This window comes from Mesoplodon densirostris, chromosome 15, assembly GCF_025265405.1.
Source record: "Mesoplodon densirostris isolate mMesDen1 chromosome 15, mMesDen1 primary haplotype, whole genome shotgun sequence".
Classification (NCBI taxonomy): domain Eukaryota; kingdom Metazoa; phylum Chordata; class Mammalia; order Artiodactyla; family Ziphiidae; genus Mesoplodon; species Mesoplodon densirostris.
The window spans coordinates 73,991,811-74,007,934 of record NC_082675.1 but is presented as its reverse complement, the minus strand read 5'-3'; positions in this window follow the sequence as shown (position 1 = coordinate 74,007,934).

Sequence of the window (16,124 nt, the reverse complement as noted above, 5' to 3'; positions counted from 1 at the left end):
ATTGGCGTACAGCTACACAGGGCACAGTATCCAACAGGGTTTAATGAAACACCTGAATCATTCACACCTAAGCCTTTTTGATTTAAACATGGTCTCTTCAGCTGCCACATTCCAAGACTCCTCTTCAAGACCACTCCTCAAGCTCACAGCCAGTGGCAGCTTTGGAATTACCATGTGGGAAGGGCTTAGGGGAAGCAGTCTGATTGGCTGTGAGAGGGTCAGGGGCAGAAGTGGATTTGTGAGGTGCCGTAGTCTAACTAATCACTCCCAAAGATGTCCATGTCCTAATCTCCAGAATTTGTGAATAGTTACCTTATATGGCAAAAAGGACTTTGCTGATGTGAATAAGTTAAGGATCTTGAGCTGGAGAGATTATCCTGGATCATCTGAGTGGGCCCTAAATGTAATCACACGTATCCTTACATGAGAGAGGCAGAGGGAGATGTGAGCACAGAATAGGAGTGTTAGAGTGTGGGGAAGACCTGACGGATGTTAAATGACTTCAACAAAGAGGTCATTAGGTTGAGGTGGTCTTAGTAGCCTATGTAGGCAAACCCAAATCTAAGCCAGAAATGCCTCTGGGGAAAGAAATCAAAACCTAAAGACAACCCATCACAAACAGCCAGCTAGTCTTTTCCAAATAAGGCAACTGCTTAAGCTACAGCCAATCAAATAATTTCCCTGCTTTGCTTCTGAACCTTCTCTGTAAGCACCCACCGAGCCCCCTTCTCTGTCCCATCCTTGGAGCTCTCCTGATGCTTCTCATGTCTGCTGGGTTGGTGCTGCCTGATTCCAATCGATTTTTACTCAAAATGGCTACTACGGCTTCTGACACTGCAACAGAACTACATAATAGGAAGCTGTGGAGAAGGGACAAGGACTAACAGTAAAAGAACTTTTCCTCAAATCTTTCTCAGTAAAGGAAAAAGTTTTGCGGAAGATTTCGTCACATGCCTCTTTTTAGCTCATTGACTGTACATGATTGTCTTTAGCTGCAAGGGTGGCTGAATAAGTAGATATCTCACTTGTCAGACTGGACTGGCTGTGTCTTAGCCAACTGACCACATGTATCATAACTCTTGACACTGATAAAGCTCTTAAATCACAAAAATTCTTAACTTTACCTCTACTCAAAGTCTTTAAGGGATCAAAAGGTAGAAGACATGATAAAATGGGAGGAAAGATGTCTCTGGCATTGCCCAGTTCCTCTCCTTACGTGTCTGGCTCAAGTCTCACCTCAACATTATGTTGACTCCTAGAAGGTTGGGATGGTGTCAGTGATATCCAGTACCGGGCCGCTTATTTATCAGACAGATTCCTGTTGGCAGGAATCTCTGATGAGGACCCTGGTAGTGTTCTGTGAGTGCCATTCCTATCTCCATTCCAAGCAGAAATAATCTCAACAGTTCATGTAATACACATAATCGATTCGGTGTTAGTCTACAGCCAGTGAAAATTTACCAGAAAAGAGAGATCTCATTTATTGTGACTATTTTGGCCCCAAACAGTGGTTGGAAAGAAGGCTCTAGGGGCAAAGGCTTGTCTTAAATAATACACAGCAGACTTGGAAAAGGAGGAAGAGAAGAGCATAAACCTTGGGGAGGTATTAAAATGTATGACCAGGAGGGCGCAAAGATCATCCTCTGGTCAAGCTGGATAATGGCCCGAGTTAACCTCAGACCTTTCAGGTTTCAAGTGTGCAGGTAATAATAAGAATGTTTTGTCATTTAAGTCTGAAGATGATATTGGTGACTCACACGGGTAGGGTGTCTTCTAGTAATCTTTCTCGTAGGAGCAGTAGATTTGTGTGGGCTGTTCACTCTCTCCCTGTTCCCTCCCGACAAGAAAAGAATGTTCTTTGAGAGGACTGAGCAGGGTAGGGCAGACTGTGTCTTTGCACATAGCAGGTAAGCAAGCTGCCTCCTCTGTAATCCCCTCAGGCCCTAGCTTTCCTCAGTCACGTCAACACTGCCTGAAGTTCCTGACCCTAAAAACTGTTCCCAGCTTTTCTAGCCCTGTGTTCTGTCCCCAGCACCTTCTCCAACATGACCCCTCTCTGATCTGCCTTTAAGCCCCGTTGCCTCTAACCAGGCCTTTCCCAGCCCTGGATGAACTTCTTCAGCTCATTTTGGTAAAATCAACCCATTTGTCAAAGCCTCTGTTAATTGTCACCTCCTATGTAAATCCTTCTAGGGCCCCATCCAGCATAACGAGCTGGTCTATGCTCTGTGTGCCAATGACATCTTGCATGCATGATTTGCGTGCACTTGATCTTTAAGGCTTCAAGAGGTACTGTCTTTTTTGTGAACATGCATATTTGGGTCTGAGACCACGAACCCTTCCAGGTCAGAGACTGAATCTCAATCACGATGAATACTTGCCCCAGATGAATACATGATGAATACATGCGCTTGCCCCAGAGAAGGCACCCACTAGAGAGCTGGCGGATGAAGAAATAAATGTCTCTAAGCCAGAGAAATTAACCCGTGCTGAAGTTTGATTACAGTGTGGTTTGATCTCAAATTTTAAAAGTTGAAGTAGGAGTATCCTGGTATTAATGATCACTTTATCACAAAACAACAATTTTGAAAAAGGAAAACAATGTTAAAGGACTTATGCTATCCAATTTCAAAAGTTACTATAATTACTTAATTAATTGACAATTAATTAAGCCTGTGTAGAATTTGGGTAAAAACAGACAAATAAGTCAGTAGAACAGTATACAGTCCAGAAATAAACCTTACATTTATGGCATTTATGTCAATTGGTTTTTAACAAAGATGCCAAAACATGTCAATGAGATTTCTTTCCAGCAAATGGCACTAGGACAATAGTATATCCATATGCAAAAAAAGAGTGAATTTAGACACTTAGCTCCACCATACACAAGGCATCATAGACCAAATACAAAAGTTTAAAATACTAAACTTCTAGAAGAAAACATAGGAGAGAATTTTCGTGACCTGGATTTAGGCAAAATGTTCTTAGACACAGCACTAAAAGGTGAGTCATAAAAGAAAAAAATTGATAAATTAAAGTTCATTAAATTTAAAAAATTTGTGATCTAAAACAGCAGCCCCCAACCTTTTTGGCACCGGGGACCGGTTTTGTAGAAGAAAATTTTTCCTCAGCGGGGGTGGGGGTACGGGGGGAATGGTTCAGGCGGTAATGTGAGCAATGGGGAGCAGCAGATGAAGCTTCGTTCACTCTCCCACCGCTCACATCCTGCTGTGTGGCCCAGCTCCTAACAGGCCACGGAGCGGGACTGGTTGGGGACCCGCGCTCTAAAAGATACCATGAAGAAAATAAAGACAAGCCATAGACTGGGAGAAAATATTTATATAAACCATATGTCTGATGAAAGACTTGTATCCAGAATATATAAAGAACTCTTACAACTCAATAAGAAAACAAACAAGTCAATTAAAAGATGGGCAAAATACTTGAATAGCTATTTCACCAAAAAAGACATACACATGGATAACAAGCACATGAAAAGATGCTCAACATAATTAACCATTAGGAACACGAAAATTAAAGTCACTTTGAGATATCACCTCACACCCATTAGGATGTTTATAATAAAAAAGAGACAATACCAAGTACATAGAGAAACTGGGACTCCGCTAGTAAGAATATAAAATGGTACAGCCACTTTGGAAAACACTTTTGACAGCTTGTTAAAAAGTTAAACATAAGCATACCTAATAAATCTACCCAAGAGAAATGAAAACATATGTCCACATGAAGACTTGTGCATGAATGTGCATAGCAACATTATTCATAATAGTCCCAAACTGGACGTAATCTGAAGGTCCATGAACTGAGTGGATGAAACAAAGTGATATATCCATAAGATGGAATCCTATTCACAAATAAAAAGGAATAAAATACTGATACATGCCACAACATGGATGAATCTCAAAAACATTAAGCTAAGTAAAACAAGCAGACACAAAAGACCAAATAGTTGGTGATTACTGGCATTGGCCATGAGTTGACAATTTTTGAAGCTGGGTGGTGAATATTTAGGGTGAACAATTCTCTAAAATTTTGTATACATGCTTAAAATTTTCCTTTATAAAAATTTTTTAAACCTCCTCCTCAGTTTTCTATCAATGATGTTTCAGACGTACCAAATCTATTTCAGAATTTATCTGCTATCACTGATTGTACTGTATGCTACTTTTATTATTTTATCTCTCTCCTCCCTTGACCTGGCCAGTAACACATTCATAAGCATGCAGACACACGCACATGCCCAGATATACTATGTTCCCTATCTTAGTTACTCTCAGGTCAGAAATTTTATTTTTCCCCCAGGTCACTTCCTCTCTGAATGCCACCTTCCCTCTTCTCTGGCTTGTTTTTCCCAGATGGGGTCCACGCACCTTCCTGTCTGCTTACACTTGGTACAAAGGATAGTTTCTGCTGCTTGGCCTATATATGGTCCAGTAGTCCATTTATACCTGTTTTGGAGCCTGCAATCTTCACTTGTGTTTTTGAAAACCACTCCAGAGCTTCTTCTACACTTTAAAAATGCTGTTACTTAAGCTTCCTTCCATTTATCTACGGACATCTACCAGGCCAGGTTTTCTTTTTATATGTGTATCTTTTGGGTATCTTATGGTATTTCATGAGTATTTAGTTCACATGCACACACTCACACACACACGTCACGATTCCCATCATTTTACACATGCTCCCTCACTCCCTTGCTCTCAATGATGAGTGTCAGACTCAAACCCTATTGGACAGACACAGTGTTTACCCTAATGACAAAATGAACAATTCTTGCTTGTAGTAGGTGTTTTATATGCAAATTCTCATTTAATCTAAGCTTCACCACAACCCTAAGAAGTAGAGTTATTATCTCCAGCTCATGGATAATAAAATGGAGGCTTTGGGAAGTTCAGTAACTTTTCCTGAAAATGACACAGGAAGGAAATGGCTGAGCCTGGAGGAAACCCAACTTTGGTGCCGATAACCATAGACGCTTCTGCTGATCAGCCTTGAATGGGACCCCACCCCTGACACTAGGGGTTGGGAATGGGGAGGAAGCAGAAACACTAAAGTTGCCACCTCAGCTCTCTACTATGCTCTTCAGCCAGCTAGAAGGACTGGGTGGGTTCTAAAGAACAGACAGCCCAAAACACCCAACTGGGGGCAGGAGGATACAGCTGTGGTTTGAACTCAGGTTCCCATGACTCTAAAGTGGTTCTCTTTCTGATGTAATATGCTGTCTCTCAAGGAGTCACTTAAACTAGGAATGACATTGTCAAAGCACAGAGTTAGAAGACAACCTTGGCAACTAACATTTAGAGACTCCTTGTCTGAAGGGGAGGAGATTCTAATAATCCCAGTGAGAGGACTAGCCCTAGTCATAGGCCGAATAACTGGTAGGATGATTTTAGATCTTCATCCAAAATGACTTTCTACATACATCTTCATTAAATTCCAAATAACAAGGGTAACAACAAGGGTAAAGAAACAATTCTGAAGACTTCTAAAAAGAAAACTACTTAGAAAAAACAAATTACTTAGAATGGAAATCACATTGATATCAGATGATTTTATGCATGACACTGAATAGTAGATATCAATGGAACAATGCCTTCAAGGTCCTGAATCTAGAACTTAGAATTAAGTATCCAGACGATTACCTGACATGTCTCCCTTTGGGAGAAAACATATTTGTAACTATAATAGAAAAGAGTGAATTTTCTATTGATGAAATAAAGTTCATATTTTATGGCAAGACCAGAAAGACGTAAATGTAAAATTTTTCTTTGCCTATTTGGGCCTTCCTCCTTTAGTGTGTGTTGTGCATCTGCATTAACCAGACCTCTTTAGGAGGTAACCTTCCGTAATCTTGTAATGGGCCATGATGACCCATGACCCACTCCTCACTTTGTACTCGTAGATCTGGATTGTGTAAGCTGTCAATAATACGTCATTTCATGCACAGCCCTCTGTCTCAAAAACTTATATAACTGTGCTTTGACCTGTAACAGGCCGAACAGTTTTCAGAGCTTTCTGAAAGGCTGTTCTCAAATTATAATCCTCATTTTGGCTTGAAAAAATTTCCATTTCTTTCTTAGATCAACTGATTAATTTTTTGTTGACACTATTCACGCTTAAAATACTACCCTTCCAGTGGCACAGGCATAGAGACATAAAATCACTGTTCCTTCTCTCTGGATGGAATCCCACTACTTTTATTCAAGTAGTAAAGAGTATTTATATTATTAATTTATTTATATTTATATAAAATATTTATATGAAATGCTGCTTCTTGGCTCTTAATTTTCAAACTCGACAATTGACACATCATGAAATTTGTGTACTTACTGAAAGGGATAGTCATAGGGTACTATACATTTTTATATCATAAAAATAATGCTGTAGCTGGCAGCAGTTGGGAAGGTGGGGGGACAGAGAGTAGAAGATGGTGGGGGACTCTTACAGAATGGGGAGAAGAAGATGCTGTTTACAGTTTAAAGATTAAAAATAGAGGTTTAATTCTATTATTTAGACTTATTAAGTTGTGAGAGACTGAATATGCAAACAGACAATGGCCAGGCCATATACAAAAATAGAAATTTGATTCACAACCTGCAGCAACTTGCCTAAGAAATGAACCCCTTATCTACAATAAACGACCAGGAAGCCAGCCTGCTGTAAGTCAGACTTGCAGGGAGCCAGAGTCCTATCTCTAGAGACAATCCAGGATGCTAAACAATAAGTTCTGTAATAATCAGCCCCAAATGGCCAGGACTTGATTAATAACTGATGGCTTCCCTAGTTTTGCCCCCCCTTCAACTTAAGACCAACCAGAGGAAGTCAATGCACGCCTGACCAACCACATAAGACGTCCCACTTCTAGCTGGTCCGCCTACAGCGTCCCAGGCCAACAGCCCCAAATCAGGGCACGTCTGAGTCTTTCCTTTTTTCTGCTGTAAACCTTTCCTGCTCCTCTGCCTAATGAGTCTGCTTTTGAGTCTCTGCCAAAGTATAACTGACTGACACAGACTCCCTTGCTCTAGCAAGCTCAGAATTTACAGCCCTCGGGTTTCTCATTTAACTGGTCTTCATTTATTTCCACAGTTGACTCATAGAAGAGGCAAAAGATTAAAACATAATAAACAAAAGTTTGGTGAAGGAAGGAAAGAGGAGAAGACAAGTAAATTTCTCGTTTTCGTGGTGTGAAGTCAAGAGATACCATTTAAAGAGACAAGTCAGGAAATAGGGGCATATTTTATTTAGAGTTGTGTACAAGAGAAATGATTGACAGCAGCCCTCCTGAGGAGTGGAAGCCGGAATGGGGAAAAGGGAGGAGGGTGTTTCCTCTTCACTCTAGGTCTTCTACAACATTCTAACTTTTGTTTTCATATTGATTTGTTACTCTCATAATTAAGTACATTTCTGGATCACTGCCTTTAACTCCTCTGGATGAGAATCCCACTTTCATAAATGTAGATGCACTAAAGAAGTCAAAAGTCCTTGGCACTGACCTTGGCAGGGAAGACCCAGGCAATGGGAAAGACAAGAAGGGAGAGAGCAGGTAGTCCCCGGTGCTGTCCAGGAGGGACCTGGGAAGTGTTGCCAGATGGGTGTGGTGTTGGACATGGCGGTCATGGTCATGGTCATGGCGAAGGGATATCAAGACATCCAAACGTTTCTACTCCGCACTTTTCCTGGGTCCATGTGTTATCTAGTCCACTAACAGACACGCAGGGTCAAACCTACAGCAGTGACTGCAACTGAAGAGGAAGGCATACCAGGGGGCAAAGCAGGAATTGATCTGAAATTCTCAAATAAATGTTTTCTAAGGAAAACATTAATCCACTTTCACTTACAGCTTAAAACAAAACCATCTGTTCTACTTTATATTTTTAAAAAATGGTGATTATTTAAGGGTCTTTGATTATTTTCCTTTTATATCATTTGTGGGTAGGGTGGATGATGAATACTTGAGTAACATCTGAAATGTTCCTTGCAGCTCTAAGTTAATAATTGAGTTGGTGGCAAGAGCTGCCTGAGAAGGAGGAGGTCACAAAAGGCTGCTGTATTATTTAAGAAGCCATACAGCTTGCTCCTGTCCATTAGCGCTAAAGAAAGGACCGAGCGTGGGTACATTGTTATCTTTAAACACTCAGCAAATGGATGCTTGCTACAGCCCCTCTGTCAGTGGTACTGAAAACATGATGTAAATACTCACACTGGAGGAAGGCCCCTGCATACCAATGCAGCAAACTGTTGGCATCACCTCAAAACTGAGGCTTTATTTTTAGCGTTGGGTATAGAGCTGTGAAAGACCAATCGCTCTGGCCTACATGATTCTTAAACTAAGGTTCATACGAATACTCGTTCATCCCTGGCGCCATTGTCCATCGGGATGCACCAAAGGCCATGCAGTGAACAACTCACTGCCTCTTTCTAATTCCCGTGGCTCTGCTGATGATCTGGTGTCTGTTTCGCCATCAGACTGCACAGGAGGCTGGAAGCATTTCAGGATGCTTGGCCTCGTGGCTCTGGGGGTTCCTGCTCTGGCCATTCTCAGCTCCTACCAAGAAGTTTATTGAAAATAAGACCACTTTATAAAGTGCGTGGTAGAAAGAGAGCTGGTTTGGTTACCGGCTCACTGGGATCTTCAGCAAATCACTGGGCTTCCCTTTGCCTGGCTGGTAAAATTCTGCCAGGACTTTCTACTCTCTCCTCCCTCCCCTGCCACGGGGAGTTTTCCTGGTGTACTTTATGGTTTACTGTACATCATAGATGTCATAGAAGCATAGAATCCTAGAGGTAGAGAGAAACACAATCAAAATGACACAAATAAAAGTTAAGGCTGAGCATTACATGGAAGCTGAGATTCCTGCCTCTTTGGTATGATTTTGGGGATTCAGCAGACATCTGTTGACTTTGTTACCAATCTGGGTTCTGGGACTCCTTAATAGAAATTGATAAGAGGTCAGACAAGAAATTCAGGCAAGGCTTTATTGGGACGGAAGCATAAGGGAGAGAAAATAAGTAACATGTTCCCTTGCTCACCCCCTGAGGGCAGGGGTGAGGATGATTCTGTGGGGGGGACTCGAGCTGGTTCCTTAAATGGGGTGAGGGTGAGGGTGGATTGGTGGGTTGGCCGGAAGGGTGGCATAGGTGGTCTGCCTGCCCCCTTGGTGGTACGGTGTGCAGGGTTCATGCATAGTACACTGCTTTTGCTCCCGGCATCTCAGAAGTGGCAGCTGGGTTTTGCCAGTTTTGTATGTTATTGTTCATACTTTGCCCCAACTGCCATGCGTGCAGTCATTTTTAGTCCCTTATAGTTTCTTTGTATTCTGTTGATCAAGGAGCATTTGTCCAGGTGCAAGCGCTGTAGTTAAGGGTCTCAGGCCCCAGGTCTCAGGTCCTAGCCTGTCTCAACTTGGCTGCCCAACAAAATCCTTCCTTTTGATTATACTGTCTTTCTGGGTTACTAGTTCCCACCCTTTTCCCATCAACTAGAATCTATGCAAATTTAACAGAATTTCTAATAGATCTAAAACGAACATAATACAAAGTCCACTTTCTTTGAAAAGGCACGTGGGAAAGTCATGGTTAACAGTTTCAGTGAGATGAGGGACGGATATGGATTCTCAGAGGTTGTTGGCAACCTTTAAGAGGGCAGTTTCATTAAATTTATTCTTTTTTCCCCCATGACAAGTATATGTGGATACATACTGTACAGATCTGTCTGACTTGAGGGATTGCTGCCACAATTTAAAAACTAAGATCCGCTCCAGCAAAATGAGCTCCCTGCCCCTTGCCTTTTCCAAACATAACTCCGTCTTGAATCAGTCTCACCTGAATGCATTTGATTGGCAGGACCTAAATTAATCATGGAAACCATGATTAATTTGAATGTCATTTGAATGACACTGAATGAATTTGAATGTCATTTTTCTGCTTTCTGGCCTCTGCTGTGCTGGAAGACACACTGGTTGAGGATTGGAAGAGCCTTCAGCAAGGCAGCCCACAGTCTCTGCCGTGTCCTCTCTAGGCTAGAACCTCAGAGGTGAATATGGCATTGACTTATCACTGAGGACCCTCCAGTCCAACTCGGGTGACTGTCCTATACATATGTAGTTATACTTCCACGTGAGATATTCTGTCCACATGCCAGATGCCATGGAAGCACACAAGGGGGAACAACAAACTGCCATGGGGAGTCATAGAAGGCTCTACAAACCAGGAGGTGACACTAGGATCTGAGTCGTGAATGTGAGATGAAGATGTAGGAGTATCACAAAGGATGCAAGACATCAGGGATCTCAGCAGCCAGGACCGTGGGATGAGGAAGGCAGCTGGGAGATGCCGCTGGGGAGGGGACTGGCTGGACGTTGATCAAGCCCAGGTCCAAGCAATGTCTACTGCACCCAACATAGCAAGCTCGGCCCTTGTGTTCCCCAGGTGCAGGGCTGCTGAGTGGAAGCTGTGTGGTGGTTAAGAGCTAAGGGCTCAAAGCCCAGCTCTGCCGCTTACTATCTGGGATCAGGTTATTTATACCCTCTAAGCTTCAATTTTCCTGTTTGGAAAATGTTGCTATTATTGGTACCTACCTCATAAGGTAACAGTTAAGGATTAAAAGTGACGATGATGCAAAGCATTTGGTCCAGGGCCCGGCACTTTGTGCCAGTACAATATGGTCCTTATTGTCATTAGAAGGGTCAGCATTCAGATCCACTGAGGTTGGAGGGACAATAGGAAGCGTCTAGACAAAGATGGTGGCTGAAGTCACCAGTGGCATATGGGGTGGACAGTCGGTCTATCCATGGAAGGCCCCAGGTATGAGATGCAAGACTCAGCATGCCAGAAAAGGCAGGTGGCCGGAGCAGGGGTCTAGAGCCCATGCCCATAGCCTTTCCTTCCTCAGTCATACAGATAAAGCTGGTACTTCTACTAGGGCAACAACTGAAACAAAGTTCACAGAAAATATACACACAAGATCCCAATGTCTCTGATGCTGCCCTGAGATGTTCAGATAAGATGTAAGGTCTTCCTCAAGAGCCCTTCTCACTGGGTAACAAACAAATGAATGCACTTTCCATCTAATCTGGTAATCTAAGTATGATGCGATAACGTTAACAGCTTTCTTTACATAAAGACAGTGAGCATCTCAGAAATCCTCCATCCCCTCCTCCCCGCCCCCTTCTGAAATGGCACCCTTGTGTTTGGATTATAAGCCCCTGAGGCACTGGGGAGGAGGGGAGATCTGCGTGGAATCTTCGGACGCCTCTGGTACCTGGGGTGATGTTTCCTGTGCACCTGCTTGCTGCTCGCCCTGCTGGCCATCTGGCGCTGGTCACTGACCATTTGCGCTCTCACCTTGGTCCAGGTGGCTGCTTTCTCCTTATACTCCAGCCCAGTCTAACTTCTGCTTTTACTTTCACCATGGGTCTGGCTGAGTTTCTGCTGTGTTCTCCTTCTGGCCTCGGCTAGGCGGCCTATGGTGGGCTCACGGACTTTCATCCAGCGGTCTCCTGAGCTCCCCTCAGCCTCACATACAGGAGGGACCCTCGAGGTTCCATCAGGGCCACATGAAGCTGATACTGACCAGGGTTCTTGGCCTTTCCCAATCAATAGAAATTGACTAGAGGCCAGACAACAAATTCAGGCAAGGCTTTATTGCTGCAGCAGCGGGGAGTGAGAACAAACAGGTTCCCTTGTTTGCTGGCTTCCCTAGGGGGAGTGAACTTGTTCCTTGTATGGGGTGAGGGTAAGGGTGTGTCCAAGGGTCAGGCCAGAGGCGTGGCTTAGGTGGTCTGCCCACCCCTCTGCTGGTGTTGAGTGTAGGGGGCACGCTCAGTACGCTGCTTTTGCTCCCAACACCCTGTGTTTGCTCCAGGCTCTTCAAAAGTGGCAGTAGAGGTTTTTTTTGGTCTTTTGTATCTTCTTGTCCATAATTTGCCCCAACTGCGCATGCATGCAGTTATTTTCAGTTCCATAGAGTTTCTTTGTATTGTGTTGCTCCAGGAGAGGTGTGTGCAGATGCAAGCACTGCAGCCCTGCAGCAGAGGGTCCCAGGTCCCAGCCTGTCTCAGAGCTACAGCCTTCCCCCTTCTGCTTAACCCTACCATGTGGCTGCGTGCACTTAGGCGGAGATACCTCCAAACTGGTGCAAGCAGGCAGCCTAGAGCCATGAACAGGAAGCAGGACTGATGCCGTGCTGCCTTCTGGTTTTTAAGACCTTTCCAGATATTTCTAAAACTGCCTCCAACCTATTCCTTGAGGGGGCAGGGAGAGAAAGTGAGGATCTTAGCATCTGCCTTCCCCTCTGCCTTTGCCTGTCCCCTTCCTTCTCCCCACACTGGCTGGGGTGCAAGGTCCGGCTTTCTCCTCTCCCCTGTATATGCCACTGGGACCTCTGTAATCCAAAACTTTTTGGTGCTGGGGACCGGGCTCTTGATATCTCTTTCCTCAGAGGAGATAAAAAGAACATGTAAATCATGTTTCTCCACAAAGCGTGGCTTGTAACACTGTATCTTTGGGCACAAATCCTATTTTAGATGCCAGAAGCTGAATACAAACTCTCTTTCTCTTTTCACTCTGTTCCAACACCCCCTTCACTGCTTAGAATTCCCCCTCCGCCTCCCCCGACATGCATGTACAGACAGGCGCATAGGGAGAAGGCCATGAACAAACATGCAAATGAGGAAAGCACCATCCTGTTCTTGAAAACATTAATATTACGAGCTAGAACATTCACTGAGTGGGATCAGGAGGTAGGCCTGCAGACAGGACATTGCTGGGAAGGGGTAAAATCCAAGGCTGAGCATTTCAAGGAGCGCTGAAGGTGTCTTTAGCTACCATCCCAGTCTGACCCAGGGCAGGCCCTGGCAGACCTCTTGCGATGCCTCCCGCCCGCTAAGCAGGGGTGAAAACGCAAGTTGCGACTGCAGCCAGGTGGCTGTCCACACTTGCTCCGCTGGCCCGCGTCCTCCCTCCAGCCCTGAGCTTTCCCGTCAGCCACTTTGTTGTCTGTGTCTTTGCTGATCCTCCTCAATTTCCTGACCATGTTCCATCTGTGAGAATTTTTTTTTTAATGACTTTTAACTATTTCATCCCGGTCAATTTCAAACAACTAACGAGTGTAGTATAATGAATGCCCATGTACTCAGCACCAGATTCAACAATGATCAACTCTTGGCCGGTCTTGTTTCATCTATGTCACCGGCTTCCTACTCTTCCCCCTCCTCCCAGAAGGAAACCTCAGGCATCATATAATTTCTGGAAGCTTTCTAATATCCCCATGGCAATTTGCCATCTCACCTAAATGGCACTAGCCCTTCACCCAACAACTAGACTGGATCCTTAGACAGCTGTAAGCGGCTCAGACTTTGTAACTCTAATTCCACTCACATGTCATCTCTCTAGGATTTTAGCATAAATCTTTAGTAGTTAGAATAGGAATCCCCAAATTTATCTGAACAAAAAAATATCACTGCACCAATGACTTTAAAAGAAGTCAATGCTTCTTCTTCTCTTTTTTTTTTCAGGAAATAACTTTTAATTTTATACTGGAGTATAGTTGACTAACAATGTTGTGTTAGTTTCAGGTATATAGCAAAGTGATTCAGTTATACATATACATGTATCTATTCTTTTTTCACATTCTTTTCCCATTTAGGTTGTTACATAATATTGAGCAGAGTTCCCTGTGCTGTACAGTAGGTCCTGGTTGGTTATCCATGCTTCTTAAAGCACTTTAAGGGAATTCCCTGGCTGTCCAGTGGTTAGGACTCTGTGCTTCCACTGTGGGGGGCAGGGGGTGGTGTAGGGTTTGATCCCTGGTTGGGGAGCTGAGATCCTGCAAGCCACGTGCTGTGGCCAAAAAAAAAAAAAAAAAAAAAAAAAAAAAAAAAAAAAGATTAAAGGTTGCTTCTCTTTAGTAGTGAAAAGTCCCCCCCACACAACTTCCCCTGTGCTATTTACCTAATTAGCTTGCTTAGCAAAACCTGTTTGCATAGGTAAGTCAAAAAGCTGTCTACCCAGGTCTGGTCTGAGTGAATGAGGTTATATATATTTTTGGTAAGTTTTCCTTAAAGTGGAGAGAAAGTACATATAACTTGAACCAGCTTTTCAGCTCTAGCTAGTTAGGAAGGATAGGACTGCAAGGAAAATCAGAGAATGACCACTTCATTTTGCAGACTGTCTTGAACTTGCTTCTGCCCAGGGACAGATTTTACTGAGAGAAAATTCTACTCTCTGCTCTTTCTCAGTGCCTTCTCCAATAGAGACTGTAACATGAGAGTCCGTAATAAAAGCCTGGACTCTCATTTCCCATAGTGTAGAATTGGCTCCAGCTTCACCGCTCACTTATGCCAAAGAATCACAGAGGCTTGCTTTTTGCTGAAACATTCCAGTGTTCCTAGGATGATGAGCATATCAGCTTTGCGGTGACCAAGTTCAGAGCACGCTACCCCAAAATATGGTGCCATATTGAATATTTTAAGTTGAAGGAATTTGAGAAACGGTAGATGCAGGAGGGACGTGTTGACCTTCCCCTAAAGCAGGTCTTATGACCTTTGTGTAGAGCTGCCTTCCCTATGCTCAGAGGAAAGGAACATCATTATCTCCAAGAAGGAAGGACTCCAAGAAAAATCCAAATGAACAGACCTTGCTTAGTTTCCCCAGTTTGCTCTATTTCACTCATACCCATTTGTCTATCACATTGCCCCAGAACTTTCCACTCTTCATACAACCTTGTATACAAATACTCAGGTTTAATCATTTCTTTGGGTCTTCATTTCCCTATGAAGGCTCAGTGTCACATAAAACTATATTAAGTGTGTATGCTTTCCTCTTGTTACAGAGCCCCAGCTGAGAACCCAGAAGGGTAGAAGAAAAAGGTTTTTTCTTCCCTACAGTAGTTTGTCTCTAAATTCTCTGTGTAACATTTGCCAGCCTGATATCAAGTGGTCCCTGTATCTTTGCCATCAGAAAATGACTGGACAGGTGAGTTGGCCTAAGTGTTTAGTGTTAAAATATGACATATTCACAAACAGGCTTGTAGGTTTAAGTGTTGAGTGTTGCCAATATTTTGGCAGATAGTCAACAGTTTTCCAAAATATATTTGCAGGCAAATATTTTTCTCGCTAATATTGCTCAGAATGAAATATGAGATGCTCATTCAGAAATAGCATTATATGAAATGATGACTTTATATATTAATATGAACCATGTTGGAGAAGTATATTTTCTCTCATTTATAAGAATTCCCATTTATTTTTTCACCTAAGATTTTTTTTTTTTTTTTTTTTTTGTGGTACGCGGGCCTCTCACCATTGTGGCCTCTCCCGTTGCGGAGCACAGGCTCCGGACACGCAGGCTCAGCGGCCACTGCTCACGGGCCCAGCCGCTCCGTGGCACGCGGGATCCCCCCAGACCGGGGCACGAACCCGCGTCCCCTGCATCGGCAGGCGGACTCTCAACCACTGTGCCACCAGGGAAGCCCCCCACCTAAGATTTTTTTAAACTACTATATAAAGGTCAATTTCCAAATCTTAATTCCTATTTCCTTTTTGAATTATTTAGTAGCTTTAGGACCCATTACAAATTTGATTCCTGAAATTTTTTTTTTTTAGAACTAGGAGTTTTGGTAAATATTTAAGGTGATTGCTAGGAGAGAACATGAAGATGGTTTGGTGAAGCCCAAATCTCTCATCTAATGGCTGAGAAAGTTGGGCCTTCCAGAAGTTCACGCTGCCAGGAAAGAGGAAGACCAGCTTTGCAATCTGCATATCCTGACTGCCATCAACTCTACTAGCCCCCCACATTCTGTTTTTAAAACATGATTTCTGGGTGGTTTCAGCATGATTTTATAGCTCAGTTGCCCTTTAGCTAACTTAAACTAGGATTACACACTAAAATATATTTAGGTTGTCTAGGATTCCCTTCCCTTTATGGAAATAAAATGTGACAGAGCCAGCAATCATTGAAACAATGGAAACTCGGGAAGGTAGAGCCACGCCCATACCTCTTATATTCCCTGAGCACTTTGAGTGAGAGAAAGGATCGCTATCTACTTCATTTGGGTTCTTTGTGAAGGGGGAAGATAGTGGCCATCATCAGCCTTCATGGTGAAG